Raw genomic sequence first — 8,089 nt, forward strand, 5'->3', positions numbered from 1 at the left:
CTGCCGTGCCGGCGACCAATGCGGCCTCAAGGCCGCCAGCCTCAGCCGAGCCCCACCTCTCCGCCGGCCGAGAGGTGGTGGCGAGACTCCCACAAAAAAAAAAAAAATAAAAAATAAAAAAAAAAAAAAAAAGAAGAAGAAAACGGAAGAGGAAGAAGAACAAAGTAAAGAAAAAAAAAAAAAAGAGAGGGGGCACTTACCGCGGACCACGGCCTTACCTCGCCGTGGTCGGAGCCGGAGAAGTTCTCCCGGAGGAGATCGGCCTCGATCCCACCTCCCGGCTCTTCTCCTCTCCTCCGGCATCACTTCGAAGGAGAGGGAAAGGGCCGGCCTCCCACCGTCGCCGCCCCGAAGGGGAAGCACCACTCCGGGCTGATAGATCTGGCCGGGGAGGGTTCGGTGAAGGTCGGAAGGAGGAGGAGGCGGCAGATCCGGCCGGAGGAGAAGAAGAAGGCCACAGATCTGGCCGGAGGAGAAGAAGGGGAGCCGGAGGGCCGGCCGGAGGTATGGTTTCGGTGGAGACGACGGAGAGAAAAGAGAGAGAGAGAGAGAGAGCGGCCGGATGAGGGAGAGGGGGTCGGGAAGGTGAAGAGGCGGAAGCCTCTGGAAGGGGGGAGAAAGAACCCGATAACGGGTTCGCGGGTCGGATCCGAATCCGAACCCGCAACCCGTTAAGCCCAAAGAAAAAGAAAAAGAAAAAGAAAAAGAAAAAGAAAAAGAAAAAGAAAAAGAAAAAAAAAAAAAGGGAAAGGGTTTAGCCAAATTTGACTAAACCCGAGCCCAATCAAATTGGGCTAAGTCTGGACAAGCCAGACTATAAATTAAACCAAAATTAAAGCCCAATTTAAGCCAATGTAATTAATTTGGGGGCCAAATTGATCCCGGATTGACCCTGACTCAGGCCCAAACGGGTCACAGTGACCCTAAACCCGAAATTAAACCCAATTAAGCTGGGAATTAAGCTTAGTGGCCAATCGGAAGGCCAATTAAGACTTATGAGCCCAGCCAAGACCCCAATACAGAGGAATTAGGCTTGGGCTAAATTTCAGATAGAAAAGGAAATAATATATTGTTATTATGACATGATTGTAGGTGACTTAGGACACGTCACCAGGACGCAGGAGACCTAGGAGAAAGGCGAATCACTGTAAGTAACCTGTTCTAATCCTATTATAGATCATGTCATGTTATTAATGTTTTCCTAAGCATTTATTTTAAGTACATATGTTTCATGCATGATATGTTACAATGCATAAGTAACTTGCATGATCCCAGAAGCTATGGCTATGTATGCAACCTGATGATATTGATATTTTAATCATGCATGTAAGTTTATAAAGTCTTAGCTAGCCCCAGAGGCACTATAATGGGCTCAAAGATGCTACTGAGAATGACTGAGCCGCCAGTGGCTGAATAGTAACTGAGCTGCCCCGCCAGTGGCTGAATAGTAACTGAGCTGCCCCGCCAGTGGCTGAATAGTAACTGAGCCTGCCCCGCCAGTGGCTGAATTGGAATTGGGCCTGCCCCGCCAGTGGCTGAATAGTAACTGAGCTGCCCCGCCAGTGGCTGAATAGTAACTGAGCTGGCCCCGCCAGTGGTCGAGTCTGACTTCGCAGTAGCATCCGAGAGAAAAAGGACCACGGCATGCCGGGGCACGGTTTCATATGCATATTTTATGAAAAATTTTGTGATTTGCACTACTGCTTTGTTTAAATTGCATACTTATTATGCCAGGATGATTTTTAGATAAACATGCATGTCAGCTTCTCAAAACCCTGATTTACATGTTTAGTCTACTGGTTGATCCGGTAGGATTATGCAGGATTACTTACTGAGCCGTGTAGCTCACATCTGTTTATGTTTCGTTTTCTTTCAGATCCTCACCAGTGATTGCCATCAGACATGTTTTTATTTTGTTACAGAGCTTCGTATTTTTGGAGAAGCTTATATACTTCTGTACATATGAATAGTCTAGAAGTTCTGTATTTTTGGTTTTCAAACTTGAAGGTTGTACTGCAAACTTTTAATATATATATATAAGGATAAATCCTTTTGGCTACCTGTTACCCTGTATGAGGCTGCGTGCTACTGTGGGCGATAGTCGGCAATAGCACGGCCGTGTCACGGAACCGGATCCGGGGCGTGACAACTTAAATATGAATGTCTAATTAAAACGGTTTATACGGTTCATTGCTTTCTGAAATCTACTTTTTCCCCCCTTGTTTTCTATAAATATTTGAGTTCCAAATGCAAATTAAATTTTCTGGCACTTTTCTCTATTATTTGTAATATATCTCCCTATTTTCTCTTTCTTATGCACACATGTTCATCAGAGTAATTGACTGTGGTAGTCACTCGATCCGACGAATACTATTTGGTTAAGCCATCCAATTCGAGACTGCATCTTTAATCTAGGTCAAGATCTTAATCAGTTGGAAAAAACCAATACTACTTGTTGCAAGTTATTGCGATTAATAACACAACTGGAATTAGGGTGAAATGTAAGGTTTGATTATGGGAACAAATATAATAACCAGCACCAACCATCAAAGCTTTGCCATAATGGAACCATTGCATGGAGATCGAGCACCACCCAACACATTGCATGGAGATCGTATCAATCGAAGATATCAACATTTCACTTCAAGCGAACATAGATGAAATGTACTAAATAATTTTTCGTCCATATCAGATAAAGGGTTAAAAATAAAAAGAGAGTCTCGGTTAAATTTTCATCTATATTAGATGAAAGATTAAGAATAGAATGCTAGATTCATATGAAATGGGCATATCTTTTCTTTCAATCGGATGATCTGGATTGAAGGATTAAGAAAATCATACTTCATGTGTTGTATGGATTATAGGCTACTTCGAACGAAAGGTAGGGATCAAGTTAGCACATTTGCAGTTTGGGATATGGATATATTGTAATGTACATTTTTTTCCCATTGCGTTGACTCTTATGGTTACAATTCTCTAATAGAGTTTACTCTGACCGTGACTATTCTCCTTGTTTATGTTTCAAACTTTCATCTTAAGTCATGCTTGAACTTGAGTTTTATGACTGGTGATACACTTGATCATGGCCCCAAATTTCTGTGTGTTTAAACCGCTTTTCAGATATTGGCTACTCTAATGCTCATGTTATAAATGTTCATTGGAAATGTCATAGAGAAATATCTGTTTCTTTTTAACCATGCATCTCTGTCTTCAAGTAGCTATTAAACTTCAGACAGAAGAAAAATTTATGCAGGTTCTGAATCTCTGCTTATAAATTTAGAAAATTCTTTTATGATGGCTATTGATCTCCTATAATCTATATTTAATAATAAAAAAATATTCAATAATTTTGATGCGAAGTTATGATTTCAGATTCTCTATGATTATTTAAAAAATGGCAGCCTAGTGCACGAGGCTCACACCAGGCCTGAGGAGGGTACGATTATCTAAAACTATCGGAAAACTATGGAAATTGCAAGCTTAAAGTTTCTCCATCGTAAGTATGAAATAGTGAGACTTTTATAGAAGTTGTAAAGTTGGTGAAGAAACATGGAAGACCAGAAGGCATGATCCACATCACGGCTGTTATAGGATTAAAGCGTAGAGCACTTTTATGGGAAAATAAAGCACAGAGCATTGAAACATTATAAGAATGTATTTTCCAAAGCGTTATGAAATTGTCCTTCTGACCTTCATCTGCACCAATATATGCTATTTTGAGCGTATGGGCTTCTCAATTGCATACACCACAGCTGCAAATGCTGCTGGTGTGAATCAGTCAAGCAAGGGTTTCATACTTTCAACATTCCATTATGGCTATGCCTTGTCACAGGTGCCTGGTGATTGGATAGCACAGTGCATAGGGGGAAGACATGTTCTACTGCTGTCGTTTATTATGTGGTCTCTCATATGTGCTCTAGTTCCACTAGATCCTAACCGAGTATATGTCCTGGTGATAGCCCGCCTCCTTGTTGGGGTGGCACGAGGCTTCATTTTTCCTTCCATTCGCACAGTTTTGGCACAATGGGTACCATCCCCTGAGCGTTCCCTCTCTGTATCTCTCACAATGTCGGATGTATCTAGGCGCAGCAAGTGCCATGCTTCTTCTGCCAAGTTTGGTGAAATTTAAAGGTCCCCAATCAGTTTTTTTGGCCGAGGCAGCTTTGGGTGCGATATGGTCTTTTCTTTGGTTCAAATTTTTACAAGATCCACCTTGTTCTGATAATCTTAATGCAGCATCTGCTGGTTTCAAGGAGTCCTTATTGCCAGTTATGAAATTGAAAGATGACTCAGGGGCACATCAAAAGATGAAAATGCAAAATGGCGGGAGTTCTCAACATGTCCTAAGATCCCATGGAAGAAAATTATCATCAACTTGCCAATTTGCACTATACTGTTTAATAGTTTCACCTTCCATTATACATTATATGTGCTGATGAACTGGTTGCCAACATATTTTGAACTTGGCCTTCGCCTTAGTCTTCAGGAAATGGGGTCAACTAAGATGCTGCCTTATTTTAATATGTTTATTTTTTCCAGTACAGGTGGAGTGATAGCAGATTATCTGATTACCAAGAGGATCTTGTCTGTGACTAAGACCAGAAAATTTTTGAATACTGTAGGTTTCGTAGGTGCTTCCTTTGCTTTAATGGCCCTCCTATTACTCAGAACTTCCGCAGGAACTGTATTCTGTTCTTCAGCTTCTCTTGGTTTCTTGGCACTAGGAAGAGCTGGGTTTGCTGTGAATCATTTGGATGTTCCTCCAAATTATGCAGGAATTGTGTTGGGATTTTCCAATATAGCTGGGACATTAGCTGGTATTGTTGGTGTTGGGCTCACAGGAAAGGTGCTTGAGGCAGCGCAGAGTGCCAATATGGATCTTTTGAGCCCCGAAAGTTGGAAACCTGTATTCTTTATTCCAGGCTTCCTCTGCATATTAAGTTCTTTTGCATTCTTAGCATTCGCAACTGGAGAAAGAATTTTTTAGTAGCAGTGCATTTCCAATAGACAACTAAATCAAAGAACAACCTTGAACTCCTGGTAATTTTTCCAGACTGCTTGTTTCTTAATCTTTCATGTCACTTGGTTTGATTTTGTTTGGAACATAAGACTATGAGTATTTAGATAGAAGTATGATACAGCGAAGATATGGAATGTCAAAGATGGGGAGAATAAGTTGATATCATTGTCTTTCCTATAATCCATATGATTTTCAGTTCTCATGTTTCTCACTCAAGCTCCTTTGCTCTCAATTTGATTTCTGTACTCCTAGTCAGGAGAAATGGGTTCATGCTTCTAGTTTTGGTTACTTCATGGACTGTTGATTTTTAACCTGACCTGAAAATATGATTGTTGATTGAGATGGATTTATGATGCATTGGATGAGACTCCCTCGCAGGTGAACTGCTGCCTAAGCTGTGTTTCAGGTGTTACGAAGGTGCTTGAGTTGCCTGACCATGAGAAAAAATCTGTGCACAAGAAGCACTGTGTGTCTTCTCTTTCGTATTAGTTGATTCTGAATTCTTAATTTACTGGCCATCCAGAATGAGTTCATTTCTTTTCCTTTTTTATTCTCAACCACACCCCCTCTCCTCCTTTTTGGATTCAAACGGATTACAACATCCTTCATAGTTCACTGTTGCACTGAATTCTATTGGCAGTCCTTCAGGCCAAGGTTCCCTGCTAATTTCTCCCTTATCTCTCTGCTTCTACTCAGTCTCTCAGATACCTCCTTTTCTCCCTACATGGTGGCGTCTTAATGCGTCCAAACACAAAAAATTCTTGTACCTTTTCCGCTTCTAATTGAGAGGAGAAGATACAACACACGAAAGAGATGAAAAATTACCGCAAGTTTTATTACCACCACTATCGTAGCATAGGAATGTCATAATCAAGCATTAGCCAACACTAAACCTTTTTTTCTTTCTCGAGCGAGATGTACTACTATGATTACTTAGATTTTTCAGAATTCACCATCCAAGAATCGATCATTGAACTTAGGTTGCTAGTAAGCAAGAGATGTGACCACTATGATAAGCCTCATTTCACAAGGTTACACTTTCTTTATCCGTATATAAAAACAGTGTACTTTCAGTATCAAGCATTAGCCAACATTCTTTTTCACAACAAAAGAAGAGCATTTCTTAACAATAGCTGTACTTTCAGTTTGAAACCTTTCTACAAGGCACCACCCACCATGGAGCTCACAGCTTCCACTCCTTTAGATGGGAGACTACGACAACATATTTCATTCTAGTATCACTGTGTCTAATATACAAACGAAACCAACATCTTCACCGTCAGGTTTCTCTCTTCCTTCACGTATCTCTCGCAGCTTGAAACCTTGGCTCCTTAGGTAAGAACTTCTGCTTTGTGTACACAGTCATGTAATCGCCAAACACAAACTTAGGACATGTAATCGCCAAACACAAACTTAGGATATGTAGTAGCATCTTCTTCTTTAACTTCTTCTTTTCTTTCATTTTTTGGCCTTCAAGCAACTTCTTTGCAGGGTCGATGGCGGCACTGAGAGATGGACTGTAGAAGGATGCAATGCCCAACCTTCTGTTACCATTTCAGCTAGAGAGCGTTGGCTAATGGTTGGACATCGACCCACTGGCCATCCTGGAGGATTTGAAGGCCTCCGACATGGTCATCCTGGAAGAGGAGGATGACATCACCTGCATCAGTGTGGGCACGAAGGCTATTAACCAAGGCAGGGCGTGGGCATGGTTTGGGAAGCATCCTCTGAGTTAGGCTCCCGCTGATGCTTTAAAGAAAGCATAGATATCTCTCAACGTTATTTAAAAGTATCGGTAAATTTTGACACACCAACCAAATTGCTGACGCTTCTCTCTAACATCAGCAGTTGGATATCGAAAATAATTGTTTTTTTCCGTAGTGGGGAGTGGCTAACTTTGGTGCTAAAGAAGGGTTCGCCATCTTCACTGCTGACTATTTTGTCCTTGGTGTATTCAATTTTTTCTCTGCTTTTTTTTTTTTTTTAACTTGCTTGAATTTACCTTATCCTAGTGCAATACGTAGTTGTAATTAGTGACACTGTAATTAGGTATTGATGACTTCTTTTTGAAGATAAACAGAAAGTATAACAGTGCTTTTAACTATAGTGCATGGTCTCACTTTGAAAAGTTTGTCAATGATAAGATATTTCATAAATATTCTATTTTTTTTGAGACATATAGTATAAGAAGATATACCACCTTTGTCTTGTAGTTAAATTTATGATGGGATACCCAAATAAAGAATCTAATGCAAATAAACAATCTATGCCACTCATTGTAAACAAACATATTCAAAACGTTCGCATCAAAAAAAAATAATAATTCAAAGTCTCTTTGCATAAAACCCAATATATTACATAGACTTGTTTAATAAATTATTATCTAATGATCATTTATGGGTAATTGAATAACGTACAGCTTGTATACTTTGATGTAGTTTATTATATTAAAAATATTTTATGAAAATATTTAAGATATAAAAATTTTGATGAGTTGTATGATTTTATAGTTTGACCCCTTGACTTTTCATGACCTTCATGCTAATCCTTCTAAGCTGAGATACTTTAAATTAGACCTTCAAGTTACTCAAGTGTTCCTGCTGTCCGACTCTCTTTATGAAGTGCCTCTGCAGCAAAGCCTGCTAAGTTCGGCAGTGGGGTTAGGGCTAAGGGTGTAAAGGTACAGCCCAACAATGCATTAGAAGCTAAAAAAAAAAGGAAATAACAACTCCTTTGGCCAAGTACAAGGTCATGCAGTTGGTGAGACTAAAGCTTCTAGTAAGCCAAATGCCACAAGGAACATAGAGAAATGTTCCACCCCTCCTCGTATTCTAAATCCTATATATCATCTTCCTAAAAGGCCAAGTGTTGAGCATCATTCTATCTCCCATTATCCTAAAGTCACTAATTAATTTCACCTCTTTTCGCAGCCTGATCAGCATAAGACCTAAGCATGTCACCTTTCTTCTCTTTTTTTTTCCCTTTTTCTTTGGTGAACCGGCGTCTTACTACATGCCATGAGTACACCCAGAATAATCAGAGGATAAAACATGCTTTACTGCCACCGGC

The 8,089-nt window shown here is 40.3% G+C and overlaps 1 pseudogene; it reads left to right on the forward strand.

Moving 5' to 3' along the window:
* The first annotated feature begins 3,649 nt into the window (after window positions 1–3,649).
* LOC103702604 lies at window positions 3,650–4,987 on the forward strand (annotated as a pseudogene).
* Window positions 4,988–8,089: the final 3,102 nt, after the last annotated feature.

This window comes from Phoenix dactylifera, chromosome 1 (genome assembly GCF_009389715.1).
Source record: "Phoenix dactylifera cultivar Barhee BC4 chromosome 1, palm_55x_up_171113_PBpolish2nd_filt_p, whole genome shotgun sequence".
Classification (NCBI taxonomy): Eukaryota; Viridiplantae; Streptophyta; class Magnoliopsida; order Arecales; family Arecaceae; genus Phoenix; species Phoenix dactylifera.